Raw genomic sequence first — 23,526 nt, 5'->3', positions numbered from 1 at the left:
GTATTTTAATGTCAGTAATCTAAAAAAATCAATAGGATTTTGAAAATAGGGATATCGAACCCAAAGTGAAACAGGTTTAGTACTGCCTTCAATGTCTGCATTGTTTTAAGAATATTATTGAAATTTTAATGATAAGGCATAGAAAATTACAAACTGAAAATTCACTGGTGCTGTGGAATATCTTTGGAAATTTGTTATCTGAAAAAGTAGAAACATTTTATGATGCAAAGGAAATTTTGACTCTTTTTGATTCTTAATATCTTTTACAAGTACAAACTTCATGCCAAAATTTTGCCACTCATGGTTTTGATTTTGAAATTTTCTTTTCTGCTTTAAATGTATTGTTCCAACATTTTTTGTTCGTGAAAGTAACCGAACACCTAATTTTTTGATGAAAGCATCTGTAATTCATCGATTAGAACTTCATAATCCAATATGGACGAAAATTGAAACGAATTCACCTGTAGATTTTTTTAAATTTTTTTCAATGATACGCACAGTTTGACTTTCGAGATGACAGAAAGTATTTATCGAAGAAACGGGAAATGATATAATTTTTTTTTCTAAATTTTACGATTCGCATTCACTTACTCCAAAATTCATTAACTGTGAAAATTCATGAAATTTGACGTTTCTCAAGATAGATTTAAAATATTTTTTGTTATAATGCGTTGATATTTTAAGAAATGTTAAAGTACTAATACAAAGTACTTCCTCAAATTATTATTCATCTTGAAAAAAATTTAAAATTTACGAATTGGTTGTTTTTTTTTTATATTTCTATTTTGTTGGCAGCTGCTGAATTATGAATAAGAGTTCGAAGACTGAATTAAAATTTTTCTTTTTGATCGGAATGAAGTGAGAATTTATCGATAAAAATAAAAAAGTATGTGAAATTGAGAATTTCTTACATTTTCATACTAAAATATTTAACTTTATATATTTTCAGCTAGGTTTTGTTAAAAAAAAATTAATTAATTAAATATATGTATAAGAAAAACGATTTCTGAAGTTAATTTTGTTTAATCTTGAATGAATTTTAATCAAAGTAGTACCAAAAAAAGTCCCATTTAACACATTTTAACCCAATTAAATTGTATCCCTTTTTTAACCAAACGTCTAAATTTAAACATGGTAGAAAATTAAACCTACATTTAAACGCAATTCCCACATGTCCTAAGAGTAATTTTGAACAGACATCTCTTTAAAAACATATTTTTAGACTTTTTCAAATTTCCCGATTTTTATAAAGAAATTAGGTAAACTAAGGTCCATTTTCTTCACTCGGAGTTGAACATAACTTGAGAATTTTTAATATAAAAATTCTCAAGTTTTGTTCAACTCCGAGTGAAGAAAATGGACCTTAATGTTTTAAGTTGATAGTCCAGAGTAAAAAAACAAACGCAAACATGAATTAAATTGACTGCCAGAGTTTTCGCAGTCAAATGTTAATTCAGAATTTCCATTTGAACTACAAGAAAATTAACCGATTCTATAATAATTTTCACATTAAAATGTTCAAAACTATTTGATTGAGTAAATTAAAATTCCCTCTAACATAACTATAAGGAAATCGATTGCAAAACAAAAAATCCAATCAAATCTCTGTTTTAAATGGAAATCCTTTTTCCCCTGTGTTTAACTTAAAAGCTTATTACGTGATACTAATTGGAATCACCATAGCCCTGTATAACCTTTGACTTCTCATATATACACTACGTGTACCTGTGTTACCAACCCACCTTTTTTTACCTAAAGATCAATATGAATATAAAGAGTTCTAACTGACCCTTATCCATATTTAGCTTTAGAGTTTTAAAATTAAAACTATATTCTTCCTTCCTTCCATCTTTTCTTTCTCCTCATATTCATTTGCAAAGCATCCTCCTAACCAAACTAAAGCAAAGCTATCAGTGTTGTATATAGTGTCTATTTTAATAGTGGGGATTCTTTTATCTGGGTTATGTATTATTATTCAATTGTTCTTCAAGCTTTTACCCACGCCATTGCCATGATAGCACCAGCAACGCCATCTCTCTGTGGAACACAGATCCCATTCATTCGGAACACATTTGCATCTCATTTTTAATTCAAATTGAAAAAAGGGGTGGCTTCTGGGCCACCCCAAGGGGTTACGGAGTACTTAATTTTCTTTGTTTTTTTTTTTTTGTGTTATTTGGTGCTTTGGGTTGGTTGTATTATAAAGAGCCTTTGTCTTTGTCGAGTGCAGTGTGTTATTAAATTCGAACAAAAAAACAGAAACAAATACAAGAGGAAAAAGAATCCTTAAATGAAAAAAATATCCATTTCGACGTGTAGAGAAAAATATTCTTTGAATGTATCAGATTCACAATATGACTATTTGCTATAAGATGTACGTGATTACATAGCTTATCCTTTGAAAATACATATATAACGTGATTTTCTATCAGAAAAGCACTCATACCTTACGTTTAATTTTTTTTTGTGTGAGATTTTTTTTGCAGAATTTCAAATTACATTTCGATATATTTTCCTTATTATTTACTCCCTTCTCAGACCGCCAGAGAAGCCATGAGTATAATTTCGTATAAATTGCTTTTGTTAGAAAAAAAAAGGACGAAGAAGAACTTTTCTAGACTTTGACTTGGTTATAGAGATTTTTTGATCCTATTTTGTATGGCCTAAACAACAACTGCTGCATCGACCTGACTTCATCGAAATTTAACTCACATTCCTAGGAAAAGAAATTCAATATTAGGACAATGCTGTGTGTTGCTGTTGGTCGTCCTTGTCGTTCGTGGATCCAAAAGAGCTCATCCTTTTTTTCTCCTTCGTTCATTTCATTATTATCCTTTTGCTAGGCGAGATACTAGGAGTTGTTCGTTTAGCTGACAAGTCATCAAAAAAGCTTGTGTTGCAAGAAAAAAAAATCATCCACAAAACACGAACAAGGATAAACTGAGTGAGCTAATGGTCGATGAAGTGTGCAGAAGGTTTGACGTTTGATTGATAAAAAATCATCCTTCCAGAGTAGCCGTATTGGTTTATAGAGCATATCAGTAGCTTACACACACACACTCAAATGTATTAGGATAAAAGTCAATTGATTCATTTTTGTGGAATTTATTCGTGTGGAGGAGTATGGAGGAATATTTTTTGTTGTTATTGTTTTTGTTGTTGCAATTTTTTTTTTGTTCGATTGGACTTTGGATGATGCATGAAATTCATTCTGGTTCAACTGAAAAGAAAATAGAGAAAAAAGTGGGATTTTAGTTTTGAAAATTCGATACACTAGAAATCAATTTGATATTTGAGTTAGGTATTAATAAAATGTATGTGTGGTTTAAAAGGTATTTTGTAAATATTTTTGTGTATTAAAAGATATTTTCATCATTTTCGTTTAAAATCAATTTAAAATAAATGAGAGTAGATTTAATTTGAAAAAATGGATCCGGAAATAAAATATATCATTGTTTTACCTCAAATGTTATTTTATTTTAATTATTTTTTTTTCATTAATTTTATGGTTTATTGTTATTTTTTAAATAAATATTTATTTTTATCATTTTTCATTTGAATTATTCATCAGTGTAAAATTTAACGAGGAACAATTCCAAAGGATTTAAAATATTCCAACGTCAAAAATATAAACAAATATGTATTTAGGTATGTATGAAAATTTGCTGTTGTGAGAGAATACTCATGTGTGGGATTGAATATATCATGAAATGCTTTTTTAATTCCTAATGAAAAAAAAAAAAAAAAAAATAGAATCCTTAAATTTATAGTTTTAATTCAAATTAAATAGAAAGGTTTTGTAGGTTTTTTTTTGTCAGGTACAACATGTGACAATTTTTTATGTCATTGTTGTAATTTTTAAACATTTTTGTAATTACTTAAATTTTAACGATAAAAATAAATAATGTCTCTTTATATGTAGTTTTGATATAAAAAATCTATTATTAATTGCTGTCTATTATTTGTACTACCAGTCACTAAAAATATAAATGTTGCAGAAGAACCTGATACGTATTTTAAATGTTGCACCATACATAGGCACCTATACAATTATACAGATTAAATCACATAAATATTTCATGATTGATTACATTGGTCAACAAAATTTAACTTTTTTTTTGCCACAAGAACCCAAATATACTTTTCTAGTAGTTTTTGGGGTGCTGAATCCGAATCTGAAGTCAGAAAAATTTTATTGGCCTTCGTTTTTGAAATATTACCGTTAGAAAATGTCAAAAAACGTAATTTTGGCTGTTTTTGAGGTTCTGTTTTTATGTGGGGTAATTCATTATAGACAAATTTGTAATGGTTATTATAAGAACAGATATCTTCTTTCAAAAACTGTTTAAATTTTCCTGATATCTCTTTTATTGCTCGAGATATCTTTAGTTTCATTTAATAAGTCAAAGAGAAACTAAACTTAATCTAAAGTTTAAGTCACTGGCCACAGAATTTTTGCCACAAGAACCAAAATATACTTTTCTGAAGGTTTTTGAGTTGCTGAACTCAAATCCGCAATCGGAAAAATTCTATTAGCCTCCGTTCTTGAAATATAACCGTTATAAAAAAAAAACCCTTTTTTGCATTTTATAACGGTAATATTTTAAGAACGAAGGCTAATAGAATTTTTCTGATTGTGGATTCGAGTTCAGCAACCCAAAAACCTTCAGAAAAGTATATTTTGATTCTTGTGGCAAAAAAAGTGTAATTTGGTTGGCCAGTGTTGTTTCTGATTCAAAGACCGCTTCTCCGAAAAAAAAATTTGATAATAACAGCTATCAAATTAACATTTTTCAGTGACAAAAGTCGTCGAACAATTAAAATATCAATTTTGATATTTTATCATATCATTTGGACATTTTTTAATTTCAGGTGGGATAGTGAAAATTTCACTCTGACAATTAAAATATCATTTTGACATTTTTTTAAGTTTAGATTTTAGATTTTACGTTTTAGTTTATTATAATGAAACCTATTTCTTTCCTTTTCATTTTTATTATTTTTATTATTTTAAGAATTTTCTTTTCTTTTTTCAAGACATTACTGAAAGGGAATATTCTTTACAAAATAATGGTGATATTATTTTTTCTATTATAGGTGATATAATTGTTTTGTTATTTTCTCCCAAACTATGTGAAGTAAAATCTTAGTGCCGATCAAATTTTCTCAGTAAATCATACATTTTACTTCGAAAAAACACAAAGCGCCTTTAAATTAGTACACATTAAGAATTTTTTGTTTAATATTTTTCAATAATTTGGAATGAGAAATTGATATGAAAAAATGATAATAAAATATCAAAAAAAATTTTCAAAATGTGACATTTAAATATCATCCTGATAATAAAAATGTTGTTTTAACATTTTAAATATCATAAAACACATTTTATAGAGCATTTTTGGCTGATATTTAAAAAATGTTAATTTGATATTTAAAAAATGTTAAATTGATATTGGTTACAAATTTATTCACAATGAATTACTCCACATAAAAACATAACCTCGAAAACAGCCAAAATTACGTTTTTTGACATTTTCTAACGGTAATATTTCAAAAACGAAGGCCAATAAAATTTTTCTGACTTCAGATTCGGATTCAGCACCCCAAAAACAACTAGAAAAGTATATTTTGGTTCTTGTGGCAAAAACCTTGTTGACCAGTGTTATGCATGTACTTTCGAAAATATGCATAGAACAATTAAGGAAAATGGAATTTTGACGCTTTCGTATAAAAATATGTCGAAATCGTGTCGTCATAGATTTTATCCAAATTAGTTTTTTACGCGGTTAAACATTTTGTTGTAGAGTAGACTCTACGAAATGAGGCAACACCAAAATTGTATTTAAATTTAATATTTTGATTGAATTACATTTTTAAGTCTAATACAAAATTTATTGAAATTTAATCAGAAAAAAGGTTACTAAATGCATTTTTCGGAACCAAAATAGTTTTAAATAGGTACTCATTGGTTTTTAGGTAACGATAACTCTTAGGTAATCCAGGCACAACAAAAATTATTTCTTTTTTGAAAAGGCTTCCATTTCCGTTTACGTTTTTAATACACAAAAATTGATTTTCTTGAATTAAAAAAAAAGTAGAATAGTATCGAATTTCAATTCTTAACCAGATTCAATTTTTCTTATTTTTTATTATTTTTGATTACATTTTAATTTTTTGTATTTGAAATTAATAAGAATAATAATTATGAAAAAACTGTGTAATAAAATCGTTATATTAGTGAACTATTATTTTTTTTTTTTGCAAAAAAGTATTATTCCAAAGGTTATATTAAAAACTACGACATAATTTTTAACAGTGTAGTATTCTGTTTTGTAAAAATTGGCTTGCAATAATATTATACTGTTTTTTTATTGGAGCTTTTTTTGTCAATTTTTCAGTCTTTGCACAAATGCATAAAAGTGGATTTCATCAAATTCATTTTCTTGACTTTCAATATAAATGAAACGTTCATGGCAATTTATATGGTTTGGTACTCTTGCTTGATTAATAATTTTTAAAATCCAATTCAAATCAACAAATAATTTAATTAAAAACCTCTGCATTATTTCATCATTATTGAACCTTTCCATCAATTTTCTTTTGATTTTTTATTTAATTATAAAGTTTTTAATTCCAACATCTGGTTATAATTTTTTTTTTAATTTAAAAAAAGAAAATATGCTTTAAGAAATTCAATTAAATAAACTCGAAATATCAATTTCCGCTTAAATTATCACACTGATTTATTTCCAATTGAATTAAAGAAGAATCCTTAATTTAAGAAACATCTTTAAAGGTCGTTCTATAGCAATTCCCTGAAAGACTGATTTCCCATTTAAATCATCCTAAGTCTATACAACTAAACACAATCAGGAACAAAAAGGATATTCGTTAAAATATTAAATTTACATCAGGTCAAGTGGGGTGGTATCTCTCTCATGAAAGCAATATGCACACACACATTATCTTTTCACCTTTAGCGATATTCTCCTCATATACAACTTAGTAACGAAAGCACATGTCTTGACTCACGTTTTGATTATATTCATATACCTACTCACAAAGGATCTTCCCATCCCTCGTTAACAACGCCACCCGTCATCGTCGTCATGAGTTATGAGTATGTATCACGCCCACTCAAGATTATTATATAAGCAAAAATCCACCACGAATTCCATTAAAAAAAAAAAAATAATAAATAAAGCTAGCTCTTCCCTTTTAATTTACGACACATCTCCGCCTCGTTAGCGTTTAGGAAATATTACAATTTAACGCTCGAATGATATTCATTTGTCTTCATATAAATAACAAACAAAAAATGCAAAAACCCATTACTGGAATTACATTTTTACTGCATTCCTCGCTCTCTCAGAAACTCAGTTATTGTGTTTTAAAAAATAAATTTAAGTGTCTCAAGCAACATCTCGTATTTATACATAACGAGAAATCCTTTTTTTTTTTGCTTTTACTCCACCACCGCACAACGCCAACAAACTTTTAAATGTCCTTGCGTTTTGTTGTTTGTCAGTACTTGAGATTCTGTTCGCGCGGCTTCTTCCGTCCTCCCACAAAAAAAAAAACACAGAAATATCCTGGAAGAAAAGCGGCAAGGATATTTCAAAAATTCATATAATGAAATAATGCCCAGCTTGTGCCTGTTTGTATTTGAACATATTTCATTTGTCGAGTTGAGTTGGTTGGTAACTGCCTGTGTTTTCTACTGAATTCTGGAGAAATGCATGCGTCTGCTTTCCAGTTTCGTTGTTTCCATGTTGAAATGCAATTTATGCATTTTAATATAAACACGCAAAAATGTGGAGAGTACTCTCCTTTGGTTGTTTATATTTTTTCGTTTTTCCTTGTTAACAACATACTTCCTTTTTCCTTCTCGTCTAAAAAATCCATGACGAAGTTGATTTCCTGCACAGATTCGAGGTTAACAAGGACATCAAGGATATGATGTTGTGCTTTCTCTGATTTTGTTGTCTGAGTGTTTCATAAAAAGTGCAAAAAAAAAAAAAAAAAATAAAAATAAAAAATTTCAACTAATCCGGATTACAATGGCAGCACAAAAAAGGAGTAAAATACGAATCAGCAATAAATCCCCATCAGATAAACAAAAAAAGAAAGGATTTTCCCAAATCTACTTGATACATACAAAAAAAACCGCTTTACCCCCAAACCTCATTTTTCTGGGCCGCATTGTTCATGATTCATTGCTATTCTGACTTGTTTTTTTTTTTGTGTGGGAAACTTCATTTCATTAGATAATGAATTACCACAGGTCAACAAGGACGAAAAGGTCGACGACAGTGTTATGAGCTTATTTTTTTGACAAATGTTTGCCGTTAATATTGTAGACACTAAAGAAATATGCCTCTTGAGAAAAGGATTCTTTCTTTCAGTTTCAGACTACCTCTATACGGTGAATATAGACCATTTTTGTATTGTGTGAATATAAATTGCACGAGTGGAATGCGTATATTTTATGATCTTAAAAAGGCTCATGGCAATATACCTATAGTGACTTAGAATTGGTAGTTTTGAGATAAAAATATTAAATGTTTGACAAATGTTTGGCAAAAATGTTGAAAGAATAAAGGAATACATTTTTATAATTAATTGTTTCAAAAATGCGTCTTTGGTATGTTTTTTCTTCTTTCACCGGAAAGTTTAGAGGGAAATTGATTTTAATTTACGACTTAGTTTTGTGCAGATTTATCTTAATTCTCGAAGAGAATCCATTATATTTTGCGTCAGTATTTGATTCTTATGGAATATTATTCACTAGAACACTATAGCAGCTTTAGGATCAGAGTTGATTTTTTTTATTTAATTGATTCAAATACAAATTTTTGGAACCAAAACTTACAACTCTTGTTTGGGTCTACAACGAAATCTCGAAAATCTAGAAAGTTAAAATCTAGAATTAAAACAATCTCCAAAACAAAAAATCAAAAAAAAAGTGGTTGTCTGTAAAGCCGGTTTACGGGCGATGATTTTATGTGATAAAGTCATAAGAAAACAGGTTATGTGCTTTTGTTAAAAAAAAAAGATCAAAAAATTATTTATTTGGCAACTTTATACCTAGTACAAAAAATTTATAATCTCATAGAAAAGTACTTAAGCTAAAAATTAAAACCTTAGATATTTATGTTTGTTTGTTTTGTAGAAAAACGGAATAACTTTTTGAATCTTTAAAGCTAAAAAAATAACTTTTTTTTCTTTTCTCATTATATTAATTTTTGATATGAAAAGCTTACACAAAAATTATAGCATTAAAAAGTTTAATATTTTTTCTTAAGAATAAAGCGTAAAAGGTATAAATAAAAATATAATTTATTGAAAACAATCATTTTTTATGAAAAAAGTGAAAAAAAATCAAACTTTTTTTTCTTCTATCACCATTTAATCCATTTTTTCTATAGCAACCTATGATATATTTTATGTCATGTGAAAGCTTATTATTTCACCTTTAATGTGACGCTTCAATCATATTTCTAAGATGCTTATAAAAAAAGTAAGAATTTTTTAAAGCCAACCATGTCGAAATTTCAAACAGAGAATACGGTATTTCCCACACTGTACCGTTATGTGTGATGTATCATATGAAAGGTAATATTATCAGCATGTTCAATAAAGTTAAATTAAATTTGTATCTGCTCCAGATCAAAAGAAAGAAAGAATGCGTTGAAAAATAGAACTTTATTTTACCGTTATCTCAAAATTGTGAATACGAAATTTATTGAAATTTTGCATAAATCCTGCCTAATATCTATCTACAATATAAATTTCATTATTTATCTGTTGAAGAGAAAAAGATTAAACTAAAAAACGGTTAATAACGGTAAAAAAAACTTGTTTTTCCCGTTATTCGGTTAAAAATCATTTGAGAATACCAATTTTTTGCACATGCATGCGCACGACTACAAACTATATGTTCTATAAGCTACAAAAAAAAAAAAAATGCTAAAAACAAATACCCATTCAAAAATATACCTAAAAAAGTAAGTGTTTTTCAAAAATCAATATTTCGAAACGCAGAGACTTAGAAACAAATCCGTAATAGACCATTAATTTTTTTTTTGTTTCATTATCTTTTGAATGGTATTTTCAAATTGCCAAAAAAAAAATTCCCCTACCTATAATCACTACTTTGTCAAAGGTCTACCTCATGTTTAAGTTTTAAAAAACCATTTATAACTCGGTTTTGAAATTTTTTAAATTTTTTCAATACCATTAAACTATCTACAAGTCGCGTTTAGAAAATAGATACATACTTTTTATTTTGTTTTAAACCCGTATTTACCCTATAAATGATGGAATTTTTAAAAATCCTTTATTAGTATTCAACTTTAGGTTATTATCTTTCAAATAAGCTATAATTTCAGGTGGAACGGGAGAAAACGTCCTCACTTTTTCGTGAATGTTGCCATGGTTCATCGATTTATAAGACGTTATCACGTCAAAAACTCTTTCTTTACTAAGAGATTTTCATTTAACAAAAAGAAAACACCGTCAAGTACAGATAGTCAAAGTCAACCAAAAATTTGTATGGAGATCTAAAAGCAAATTGTATAAAACTTGGTGTTCTGATGTCTGAAAAAAAAAACTATTGTTTACCTTCTTCAACGGAACATTCTCTAAATTGAACACAATTTTGGAAAGTATAATGTAAATTGTAAACATATACAAATGAAAATTGTTGCGTATAGGGAAAACATCAACTTTTTTGGTGGAACTCATCACATTCAAAATCCAGCGAAAACGTGCCAGTTTTTAAAGTTAATTTTGTCCTAAAACACACACTGTGCTTACATAACAAATATAAAAAAAATCATTCTTGCGAAATAATTTCCAAAATTAGATGAAATTTACAGGAAATTGTATCTTAATGAAAAAAAGGAATACATCCGTTTCAAGACTTATTCGACCATTTCAAAGATGAAAAAATCTAATTTAAAACATTTTTAATTATTTTTTGTCATCAAAGAAATGCAACACACTTTTTCAGATTTACACCACAAAAAAAAAAAAGGGATAAAGAATTAAATTAAATTTACTCTCTTATTAAAGGACATCCCACATCCATCTTACACCTCAGAACTTTGCTATATACAAAATAATTTCTATTCACGCAAAGAAACCCGAAAAGAAAAAGAGTGTAAAACAAATTTATGTACCTTGAAATCCAATTACTGAGAAATCAAATCACAAAAAAGAAAAGGTTTGTATTCATTCTATTTATTCTCGCTATATACCAACCACCGTTACTGTATTATAGAGAGATCCTTGAAAAATACGGTGAAGTGAAACCCTTTCAGTGCGTGAAGGAAAATTGATTTACGTGGCATGTTGACAATTTTTTTGTTTGTTTTCTTTTTTTTCGTCTCTTTTTTTGGTACCTACTCGAATAACAATAATAAATCAAGATAGCGTGTTTTGAAAAGCAAACATAATGTGACATTCTTCAGAGCGTATTCAAATTACAAGCTTGTAGAACGCTGTGTTGTCGTACAACACTCCAAAAATCTAATCTAAAAACCAAAGACGAAAACTTAGCGAGCGTATCCTTCAGGCAGAAGAATTTATTCGTTCGAATTTTGATGATGAAAAATAAGAGATATTTTCTATTGGTAGATTTTTTAAAATTTACAAAAAAATACACGAAATGTCACTGTCATTTTTTCGTTCCATTTTGTTTATTTTTCATGTTTATTGGTTTTTTTTTTTGGGCAACGGTTGCGATTTCTTTCCAATTCCAAGCGATTAGCTGTTCGAATGTCAACTGAGATGTGAGATGAATCCTTCATCTTCTGAGCCACTGAGTATTTCTTAGAATTGTATATATAAATCGAATTAACTTTTAAGATAAATGTCATTTTCTTGTCTCTGAGATTTAAATGTCAAAATATCAACAATAAAACCCGGTAAAATGTGAATAATCACATTTTTTTTTTTTAAATTTTTTAATTTAAAGTAATATTCTACAAGAAACCAATAATAATTATTATATTTAACTTTTTTTTTTCTTCATTTGAAACAGGTGAATGAAAGAAAATGGTTGGCATTTTGACATTCAAGACAGATCTGATTTAAAAGTAATTGAAGTTTGATTTATTTGGTGCTAGGAGGGAACAGGGTAGAAAAAAATTCTGAGAAAAGACATATTTCGTTTTGGTTTGCCTATTTTTGATTTCTTGTTTAGGTAGAGTCTTTTTTTTTATTCTCCCTCGAACGTGACACGCATAATAATTAAAATAACTTTTTTATAGAAACGTATCTATTGAACTTGATATGAATTTAAAAAAAGGTATCAAGGGGAACCGGAATTAGGTAATTTGCTCTTTTTATGACAGGAATTAGTACTTATGATACCTTTTTGAGTTTTTTTTTCTTGTTTAAAATTGTTTTATATTTTGGTGATAAAACTGTGATGATTACTAATGATACCACTTTTATTAGTGTGATCAATGAGTTGATTCTATTGTAACCGTTTTATAGGTCAGATGTGACCACAATAAATAAATAAATAAAAAAAATGTTTTTATTTGATTATATTTTTTCAGCCAGTGACTTAATTTTTTCCAGTTTGTCTTTCTTGCAAAATGAACAAACCGACTCATAATTTGGTCTCAAAATGTTTTTATTTAATTATACTGGTCGGCAAAAAAAAAAAAAACAAAAAAAAAGTCGGGAGATTTTAACAAACTTAAGTGTGCTGAATTCAAAACTGTTTACAGATTTATTTTCTAGACTAGTTTTTTAGCTACATTCACCATTATTTTCGCTATAAAGTCTCAAACAAAAATGTTAAATTTAGTTCTTTTTGATGTTTAGTCGAAAATATATATTTTTCCGTAATATGTTGCTTATTTTAAGTCCAAATCTGAAGACGCAAACTGAAATTTGGTTAAAAAAAAAACATTTATTACTTTGAAAAAACCAATCAAGATTTTGAGATATGTATCAAATATTTCTTTTTTAAATATCTTTGAGAAAAAAAAAATAATTTTGAAAAAAAGCAAATAAGTTTTGGACGTTTTTACAAGGCGTTTTGAGATTGCATAAGTAGTTTTGCAAAACAAATTTAACGGTGATGTAATTCGACATCAAATTTACTCAAAAAACGCGTTTTTGACCTCTTTATGCTCATGTATTTCAAAAACTTAAAGTGATAGTGAAATTTTGACTTCAAAATCCTTTAGAAAAGTAGGTCATAAAATGTATGATATGTATAATTTTTGTTGTACATTGTAAAAGTGAAAAGAATTCGTCGTTCAATTAAAAAATTAACTGAGATCGCTTTTGCATCCCATTTAGTGCTGCCAGAGGCGTATATTGAACTATATTAAGTTAGACATCAAAAGAAAAGTCTTTTTAAGCTCTATTCATAACTGAAATTTAAAAGTTTCTTGAAGGTTTGTTGCTGAGTTATTTGCATCCAAACATTTGTTTTTTTCTTACTTTCTGAGGCAAATATCTGCGGATTAAGGTATCTAAACGAAGCTATGAGTTCACAGTGACACAGCCAATTCAATTAGGGTAAAAATACAAATTTATTTTTCTCAGATTTTGATGGATAAAAAATCCAAGGGGTACCCCTTGCCAAAAAAGAATTGAATTTTAAAAAATTTCCTCCAAACTCATCGAGTGAGACATCAAAAGAAAGGTCTCCTTAAGCTTGATTCATAAATGAAACTCGAAAGTTTATTTGAAGTCTGAGTGATGTTTTATATATAATTAAATTAGCGTTCCTTTAAATGCCTGGTTTCATACAAATTTAATATTTAATTCATTGATTTCAATAAGAATGAGTGCAAAAAATGTAAAAGCAAAAATGAGTCACTGTTTACATAATTACAACAAAAAAAAAATCAATTTTCTTCTAAATATAACATCAAATCATTGTCCACAATAACTGTGTAAATTACGTTATTCATTAAATTATTTCCTCCCAAACACACACACACACACAAAACAATAATAATAAAAAAATAAAAATCAAAAATATTATTTTTATTCTGTTTATCTTAACAAACAAATCAACTTGAACCTTTTTGAATGCCTTTTTGGAACAAAATGAGCTCCGGAAAATCAAATATTTGTCAATTCCATCAGCATTTAACCTTTTATATTCAATTGATGACAAAAAAAAACCTTAATGGAATTTTAATTGCCTTTGTGGTTTTAAATTTTATCAAAATAATGTCACGACTTCCCACTTGAGATTTTCAAACACACAAAATGAACATTATATTCAAGAGAGAATGTTTATATATGTGTTAGTATATTGTACAAGTAGGTCCTTAAGTGCTAATTGAACTGGCCATCCTTGTCATGAGCACTGAAATATGTCGTGTGACATTGCATTGATTTTTTAGGAAAAGTATATTTTTGATTGTGAAAAGGTTTGAATGAAAATTAGTTTTGATGAAAATAATGGGTGAATTTGATATGCAAAAACTTTAAAACCATTAAATACTCTTGCACCGAGATGGTTGAAAAGTGAAACTCCTTAAAGTTTTGCAGATGGTGGTTGATAAATGTGAACTGCAATATGAAAAGTAATTTCGTAACAATTCCGAAAGGTTTCCTTTTTAAAATGCTATCTCATAAGATTTTAATATACAAATTCCATAGAAAAAGATGTTATACATATTTGCATTGATTATCACTTTATTTTTACAGGAATTATTTTATTAAATATGAAAATTCTTTTAAAACCATTTCAAATTCTGTTTAAAATATAAAATTATTAAGAATAAAACCAAAGTCAGTTGAAATTTGTATAAAATCGACATTAAAATTTGCAATCCTATTCAAGGTGAGTTTCTTTTCCGAAGAAAAGGAAAAGGAGAATTGACTCTGTTATTTTTTAAAATTCTTAGAAAAATTTTTTTTCATAAAATTAAGCGCATTCGAAAGTTCGAAGTTTCTTCTTAAAAACTATTTTTTTTTGTAAAGATTTTCATATGAAAATATAAAATATGAGAAAAAAAGGACTTTAACCAAACCTATTTAATGAATGGTGAATGTTATTTAATTTTTTTATTATTTGAAGCTTGAAGGATACCAGTAGTTTTGAATAATTTGTTATGCAAGAAAATAAAGTTCAGCTAAATTTTTTTTTTCTCTCGAAACGAGTTTTTGTTTACAGATATGAGTTCACAAAGAACAGTTAGGTTAAAAAATTACAAATTTATTTTTTTCAGATTTTCGAAAAAATCGAAGGGGTATCAACCTCTTGCCAAAAAAAAAAAAAATGGGTTTTAAAAAAATTCCTCGAAATCGCGTCAGTTTTTATATAAAGACAATCTTTTTTTTATAGTTATTGTAATAAAATAATTATTTCTTCTTATCTTCTAGTACTTGTGTTTTGACAAAATATAATTTAACTTATGAACTTAAAAAAAATGAAAACATTTGTTTTGTTTTTTTTAATTGGTTTTAGAAAAAAAAAAAAATAAAACAAAACTGTAAGGAAAACATTTATCTAATGACACAATCAATCTCGATGTACATAAATCACTTGAGGCAAAATGCGGTTGGCAACATGGAAACTAAATTAACTTTCCAATTGATACACGTGATTTTATACGATCGATAAATTCACTTACATTTTGATGTTAATTTATTTATTCTACCTTCTCCCTCCACCAATTACATATTTATACATACGAGTTTATGTAAAGAAGGTTCATCAAAAATAACAAAGATTATTTTTGCGGTATATGTACCTACCTATAATTGGGTTTGTTATTTCCCTTGATTATTATGTATAATTTAATTCAATTCAGTGCTGTCGTTTTCAATACTTTAAATATGTTTTAAGATCTAACCTCCTTACAAGTACCCCGGGTAGAAAATTTCTAATTTTCACTTTTTGCAAATATTAAATTTTCCCAAGTTCGTGCATCAGCTCTTTTGTTTCAGTAGATGATTTTAGGTAACATTGCAATTATTACAAAAATCAAGATAATAAAAAAGCAGTTGTTGTAAATGATAATAACAAGTGATAACAAAATGGTGATTATAAAAGATCGACATCACGGTTTTGTTAATTTTTGTTTTGATACAAATTAAGCTAGTTTCTAAGTTACAGGTGTAAAAGGTTCATAACCGACAGCCCTGGTTTGTATGACCGAAAAGCTTAAATGTTCCTCAAAAACAAATCAATCAAATTATAACACAAGCCATGTTGTGTAAGTATTCATCAATTACATAAATTACCATGTGAGTGAGATTGATGTTATCCTTATTAACTACTTCTTTAAGAATACTAGCAACCATGGTAACTTTTTCAAGGACATCGTCGTCTTCGTCGGTCGTGTCGAATGAAAAAAAATCTTCATATTCAAACCTTAATTTTAATGAAAATGGTATTTTTTAATGATGTCCTTGAGTTCGTTTTTGGTTTTTATTTTTAAAGAATTATCGAACTGTACGTTTTTTCTCATCAAATATTTATTTTTCCATCTGTCTTATGCAATATTTTGGATTATCCTCCATCTTCGAGAAAAGTACCTAACTCCTTTTGTTCCTGTGAATTATATAAGATATTAAAACGAATATTGAAAAAGAATCCTTGTTGATCCTTAGAGTGGTGAAAAAAGTCCTGAAAAACAAATAATTTTACTAAAAGCCACCTCATAGTTGTTTGAGAAATGTCATCCATGCCAGCATTGACAAAGAGTTATCCTTTCTTCAAGGATACACAAAAAACTATTTTTTAACTAACGAAAAGTATGTACAACAACTAAAAAGACTCAAAACAAAATGCACACTTAAATCGAGCATTGTCATCGTCAGTCAGCAGGACACCTGATGATTTCACCAGAACGTGTAATTTTATTTCCTGTCTGACACTAAAGAATGTTCGCAATACCTTGCAGTTTCACACAAGAAGCTTCAAGGTTGTGGACATTCAGTCACAAAATGGTTGTCCTCACACTCTACCAACATTCTATAACCTATTTGAGAGAAGGAAAATGGAAGAACAGTGTCAAGGAGTATGAATTACTACCAACTCATCCTCTATACTCTCCTTGAAGCTATCCCACGTGTATGTGTTGGCTGCTGTTTGATTTTGTTCAAGTGAAATTTTGAGGATAATCTCTGTGAAAGATAAATGCCGCTGATGTTTGTGCTGATGCTGAAGGCTAAGGAAATTAGGCTTCCGCCTGTGGCAATGAATAATGTAACGGTAAAATGTGTTACAAAATATGTTGGGTATTTTGGTTTATATAAAGGACTGGGTAGGAAGTATTTTAGAATGTAAAAGGATATTTATATACATATACATTCACATGTGAAGAGAATTTATGAAACACTTTGGTTTGCAGGGATAAGAAGGTATATATTCTCCATTATTTTTGTATCTGTATCCTTCTGCAAGAAGACAGACTTGTCTTGTCTTTGGGGGAAGTGGTATGTATCCTGATAAAAAGTTTTATACTTTTAAAAGCAGTAGCAGCAGATTGTCTTGTGCGCTTTAGGCCACAATCGAAGTTTGGGACTTTTTTTGGAACACACATCCGGTGAATGTGCACAAATTGAATTTTTACAATCGACGAGTTCGATATTGAATACACAGGAACCAAGTGAATCCGGTGATACACACTTTTTTTTTGTGTATAGGGTTATACTTTTTTTTTGCCAAAAGGATGTTTTATATATATTTTTTTCCTTGGTAAGTTTGTAAAGGTTCAACACAAATAGATCAATATTTGACAGATAAATTGCGTATTTTCTTCTTTCGTATTTATATTTGGCGTAATTTGCCCTTTACACTGCGTTGTATAGATTCTGGAAGTTTATAGATGCACGTTACGGAAGAAAGTTCCTTTTGTATAATTTCTTATAAATACACGCTCAAGGTGGTTGGGTTGCCAGGTGGGGTTGATGGAAGTGGGTATAAATTTAGAAGAATTTGATTTGCTAAAGGATGTAAAATTGAAACGTGACTGGTATATACCTTTAAAGCTTGATAACAAGTCGATATCCTTTTTGTAGATTTATTTGAAAAAGAAAAAAATGAAGAGAAAAATTTCCGATTTTATTTTATTTTTTTTTATGAAAAATCCTACAGCGCATCCGGTGTGATAGGAATGAAGAAGAAAAATGCAAGAGCAGAAATTCCATTGAAGTACGTTTTTACGTTTAGTTCTAGTATAGAATTTCTTGGAGATATCTTGGAAAAGAATTAACCTTTTTTCTCGTTTATAGATATCCCTTAAAGGATAGAAAAACTGAGTTCAACAAGGCAAAGGAATTCGAAAGGAAGATATTCTTTAATTGAAATCATGACAATAAAACAGCAAACAAGAATGACTTTTAAGAATAGCTTTGCGATTAGTGTATTAAGGTGGAATTTTAAAATGATTAGCTTGTTTCAAAGGAAAGAAGAAATCGTGATATTAAATATTGATCTATAAATTTCAGTGAAATATTTTTTCGAAGTTATAATTAATTAAAAAAAATGTACACAGATACCTTTGGAATAAGGCCTTTTTTAAAGCAAAAATTATTATTTTTTAATATTGCTATTTTATTGCACAGTTATTTTTTTAATAATTTTCACATAGTTTGTGAAAAAAAAAACAAAATAAAAGAGATAATAACCATTATGTATTATATTTTACATTAATTATACATTAATTTAAAATAAAATTTTAGTGTTGCCTAAAATGCCCTAATTTTCGTAGAATCTACACCAAAATTTTTAACCGTGTAAAAATGTTGTTTTTTTTAAAGTGAGTAAGTATTAATTAAAATTCTTAAAAGAAACAAAATCCTAAAAGGACTTAGTTCCTCAAACCAAAAAAAAATGATATTTTTAAGAATACAGATTTAATTCATTTGTTTTTACTTGAATTCAGCTCCAACCCAAATGAATGTATTGATACCTTAATACATCAAGGTTTAGCCCAGCTAAACATGCTTGAAGATGTCTACAAACATATGTATAAATAAAATATTAGTTTTAACAAGCGTATATGACTTCAGTCAATGTTATCTACTGAAACAAAAGAGCTGATGCACGAACTTGAGAAAATTTAATAATTGCAAAAAGTGATCATTAGAAATTATTTTCTATTTTCAGATACTCGTTGGGCTTTTTCGTAGAAATAAGGACAAAACACCTAAATTAAATGTTTTTAGATTCTTGGGTTAAATAAAAAGAAAACGAATATTAAAAATTCAGTAAGAAACATTTATTTGTATATATCACTTTAATTGAGGAAAATATACAAAAACAAAAGTAAAGAATTCATTGTGTTTAAACTAAATTGGATCGTACATCCACAAGTGCCAACTTGAATGGCATGATTTGGTCAAATAAAAAAAGAAGCCTAATCATATCCCCTGTCAAGTTTGTCATTCCCAATCATTTTGTCTAAAAAATGAAACGATTTCCCTCAAAGACTGACAACGCACGAACAACAAACCTTCAATATGTGTAAAATTTCAAATAAAAAAAAAAAAAAACAAACAACTGTCCTTTCCTAACTAGGCTAGAAATGCATTCATGTGTGTGACATTTTTTTTTTTTTTTTGTAAAAATCCCCAATCAGGAATGTTTTGTCCTTTTTTGTTTGGATTTTTAGATTTTTGTGGCGGCAAACTGACACAAAGTCATGAACAGCATAAAATATTATTCTCCATCAAATTTATGTTTCGAAAGGACATGAGAAACTGTTAAGCATAACAAATAAATTGCCGAGGAATGGTCATCATCTCATCATCCTATAATTTGTCGATATTTTTTTTTTGTTGTCAACATTTTGGAAATGGTAAATAAAAGTTTTTTTTTGTCTGTCTGATGATATCCTTAAATTTACTTTTTATGGGGAGCCTCTTTTGTTGTTTAGTTTTTATTAAAGGTCGTCAGCTTATAGTCAAACTGACTATACGGTCCAACAAATGGGTCCTTTTTTCTTTATTGGCTTCCGATGTGAGGAAAATACGTTTTCATCCTCGAGCGAACTGTCCAAAGGAATTTTTTTTTTTTGTTTTGATTAATAATTTCGGTACACAAATTATTTAGCTCGGGTCGGAAATAAAACATTAACTTTAAGAGAGTTTATTGTAGGTTTATAGATGTGCGGACGTATAATTTTTCTAGATTAACGTTTATAGCTTTTTGATGGGTTTTAAATGTGAGAAGCTGTTATTTAAGTGGTGGGTTGTCGTTTTTTTTTGTTGTTGATTTTACACACATTAAATCTTTATCTTAATTATTAGGTGAGTCAGTTTTTTTTGGTTTTCAAGTTTATTAGGGTTCACACAGTATTTAATTTCGTTTGTGTTTAAAAATTTTATATCGTTCATTTGAAATTTTAATTAAGAGTTGGCAGGAACATAAAAAGGATTTCATGAAACAAAACCCACAGGTCGCTTAGTTTTATGGTCATATGGTTATGATTTTCAATTTAATTTTGTTGCGTGAATTTATTGTTTTAAGAAAATTAACTTTTTTTGTCGAGGTTTCAAGGTTTTTTATGGTTTCAAGTTCTCATTTGCTTTGAACAACTTAAGATGAAAAGAGAATGAGATGGTTTGTCCAATCGGTGTAAAACATAAACACATAAGACCTAGTATATTATTGAAAAGATCTTTATAATGAGTGAAATACTTTTAGGTCTGTAAAGCTCGTGCAGAAAATTTTTTTTTTTTTTAATTAAAACAAAGACCAGAAAGTAACAAAGTCGTAAAACACAATTTACACTGTTTTTATGCTATTTCTTTGAATTTTTGTTTAAGTTTGTTTATGTGCATAAAAAAGAGAAATGAGAAATACAAAAAAGTGCAAACTTTAACAAAATAATCCAAGAAATAGCATACAAAATGGTCTAAATTGTGTTTTACGACTTTGGTCCTTTTTGATCTTTGTTTTAATTTTTCTTTAAATATGAACAGTTCTACATAAATCCAAGAGCGAACGTTAACATTCATTTAGTTAAATTTCTTGCTTGTGTACAGTTTTGAAAAAGAAAATTCTATTTACGCTTATTCTGTCCTCCATTTTTTCGTATTTCTCATACTAATATACTTCAGTGTCCTAAATTTCATGACTTTTTGTCAAGAAATGGCAGTGCAAATGATTTTTGACGCCATAAAAGACCAAATGCACCACTCTGTGGCGAGAACAATGATAAACAGTCAAAGCCAGCTTGACCGACAGATTTTTAAATCTTTAGCAAGTTCATGACTTTCACTGATTACATATGTCAACTTCATTTTTACCTACTTCTTATTTGGTAAAAATAAAATGGTTCATAAAAATGAAAAAAAAACTATCGTAAAAATATAAATTTTGCATTATTTCGACAAATTTCAAAACGCCAGAAGTCCGGAAGTTCTTACCCAATTCGAACTTTTCTACTTAATATTTAGCTCATAAATTAGTTGTCTAAAGCTTTTATATTAAAAAAAATTAGGCGTTAGGGTGGTAAATTTTTTTTCTAAAAACCCAATTTTTAAATTTTATTTTCAAGTTTCAAGGCCAAACTGGAGGCAGAAGATTTTAACCGATTTTGATTATTTTTTAAACCCTTCTTAGTCTTCACCATTCGCATTCGCGCTATTAGGATTTGAAACTTGAAAACAAAATTCTTGAATACATAAACATATTTGACCCAACCTAAAATAATAGGGCGTTTGTTATTTAAGTTTTTTTTGAGAATCAAGTTCCTAAGTGGAAAAACTGTTTTTAAATAATTAAAAAAATTCTCTATTGTTTTCAGATTTTTATTTTGACACTAGACCAAGAGGGCTAAAGTTTTTCTCATTTGAAATAGGTATGTGTAGACTGATGAGGCCATTTTTTTAGATAAAGACATAGATCAAAATTTGTTATAATGAAGTTCTTGTCTTCTTGTCTTTCTAGGACCAAGGGTTTAGTTAGGACATGCATGTTATTTTTTTTGGGTTGTATTTTATTTTTGATGCTTTTTCATAAGCTTGTTTAAATAAAACATGCTTCCTTTAATAAACCTAAAAACCCATGCATGCCCTGACTAAACCCTTTTTCCTAGAAAAATGATTTATACCTTTTTGAAAACGTTGTTTAATATAGACACGAACCTCATCAAATTTAAGTCTATATCTTAAAAAATGGCCTAATCAGTCAACACTTACCTATTTCAAATTAGAAAAAACTTTAACCCTCTTGGGGCGCCATTTAGTGTCAAAATAAAAATATGAAAAAAATAGGGGATTTTTTGTTTTATTATTTAAAAACAGTTTTTCTATTTAGGAACTTGATTCAGAAATAGCGAACGTTCTAATAAACATGTAAACATAATACATGTGCACAATAACTTTTTCTATGTAGTTTTATTTTACCCTAGACAAAATTGAAAAAAAAAACAACATTCCATTAACTTCAGAGGAGAAAATATCAGTTGATGTCAATATTAATGTATACAGGTCTCCTGTATACACTTTCGAATTCGAAAGGAAATTTGAACCTTTTGGCCACGTTCATGCTCAGTAGTCAACATTCTCAATCAACCTGGTTGAGGGTTAATCACACGATTTTTACCATGAAAGACTGTCATTTGACAGACAATATGAGCAATCACCTTTTCAACCGTGTCAGCTCAAAAAATCCACAAAATGTAGCCAGACAACAAAAAATAACCAAAGGCCATTCGAGCCGAAAGCGAAAAGACACAGGAGAGAGACCAACACCGCATAGCTACATATCAATGAGATAGCATACCAGTGAAATTGCAGGAAATTAAAATGCAGCGTTTGCCACATAACGGCAAAAGTTTTTCCCAAACGAACCAAAACCACAACCATTGTTGGTATCAATATCGCATTATTTTCCTACAAGATGACGACAATGATATTTTCCCAACATTCTCGACGTCCTTATATCTATCCGATAGCAATGGCTATTTTCGGGCTTGACCGTATATAGAGTCCTTCACGTGAATTTAACCAACAAAAAAGAAGGAATGTGAATTCGTGTGTGTGTCGTCTGTCCTTTATAATGGTCAATCCTTTCTGTGTGGGTTTAATTAAATTTTCCAAAATGAAAACGAAAAAAAAATACAAAAAAATTCAATTGCAAGGCGCCACGGCACCTGGCGGCTCCTTTCATTTATTGTTCAATTGTGTTACACACAGTTCCGGGTATTTGACATTTGAGTCAATATAAAATAACTCCCCATCCTGGCTCGGTAACTCAATTCCAATAAACTCATGCTGTGGCTGTCATGGCAAGCCATAATTAATCGAGGGTTTTCTAGTATTTTGAACCAAATTCTTTTCCATTTCTCTCAGAAATTGTGAAACAAAAACTTTTTATGCAGCCCGAAAAATACTGCAGTTCAAAAGTTTTTAACATGAAATTTTCATGTAACTGCCGAAAGGAGAAGAATAGGCAGAAGTTTTTGTTTTTCACTTTTCCAGGAAGTTTGTGTGACTTAATTGCAGAAGCCTACGCCCAGTAATTAGTCTAAAGCAAGTGGAAAAGCCTTGTCATTTACTCGAGTTATTAATCAATGGCAC

General features: G+C 28.7%; 1 protein-coding gene across 3 annotated transcripts in view; it reads right to left on the bottom strand.

Moving 5' to 3' along the window:
* Positions 1–1,688: 1,688 nt before the first annotated feature.
* Positions 1,689–23,526, bottom strand: part of LOC129917664 (prolactin-releasing peptide receptor) — a 123,169-nt gene continuing 101,331 nt past the window's right edge. For all 3 annotated transcript variants that reach the window (XM_055997705.1, XM_055997704.1, XM_055997703.1), the window contains one exon: positions 1,689–3,220. The gene's annotated coding sequence lies outside the window, so the exon portion shown is untranslated. The remainder of the gene's footprint in view (positions 3,221–23,526) is intronic.

The sequence above is a fragment of the Episyrphus balteatus genome, chromosome 4, assembly GCF_945859705.1.
Source record: "Episyrphus balteatus chromosome 4, idEpiBalt1.1, whole genome shotgun sequence".
Lineage (NCBI taxonomy): Eukaryota > Metazoa > Arthropoda > Insecta > Diptera > Syrphidae > Episyrphus > Episyrphus balteatus.
Note: the sequence above shows the minus strand (reverse complement) of the source record. Positions and strands in the feature narration are given on the sequence as shown.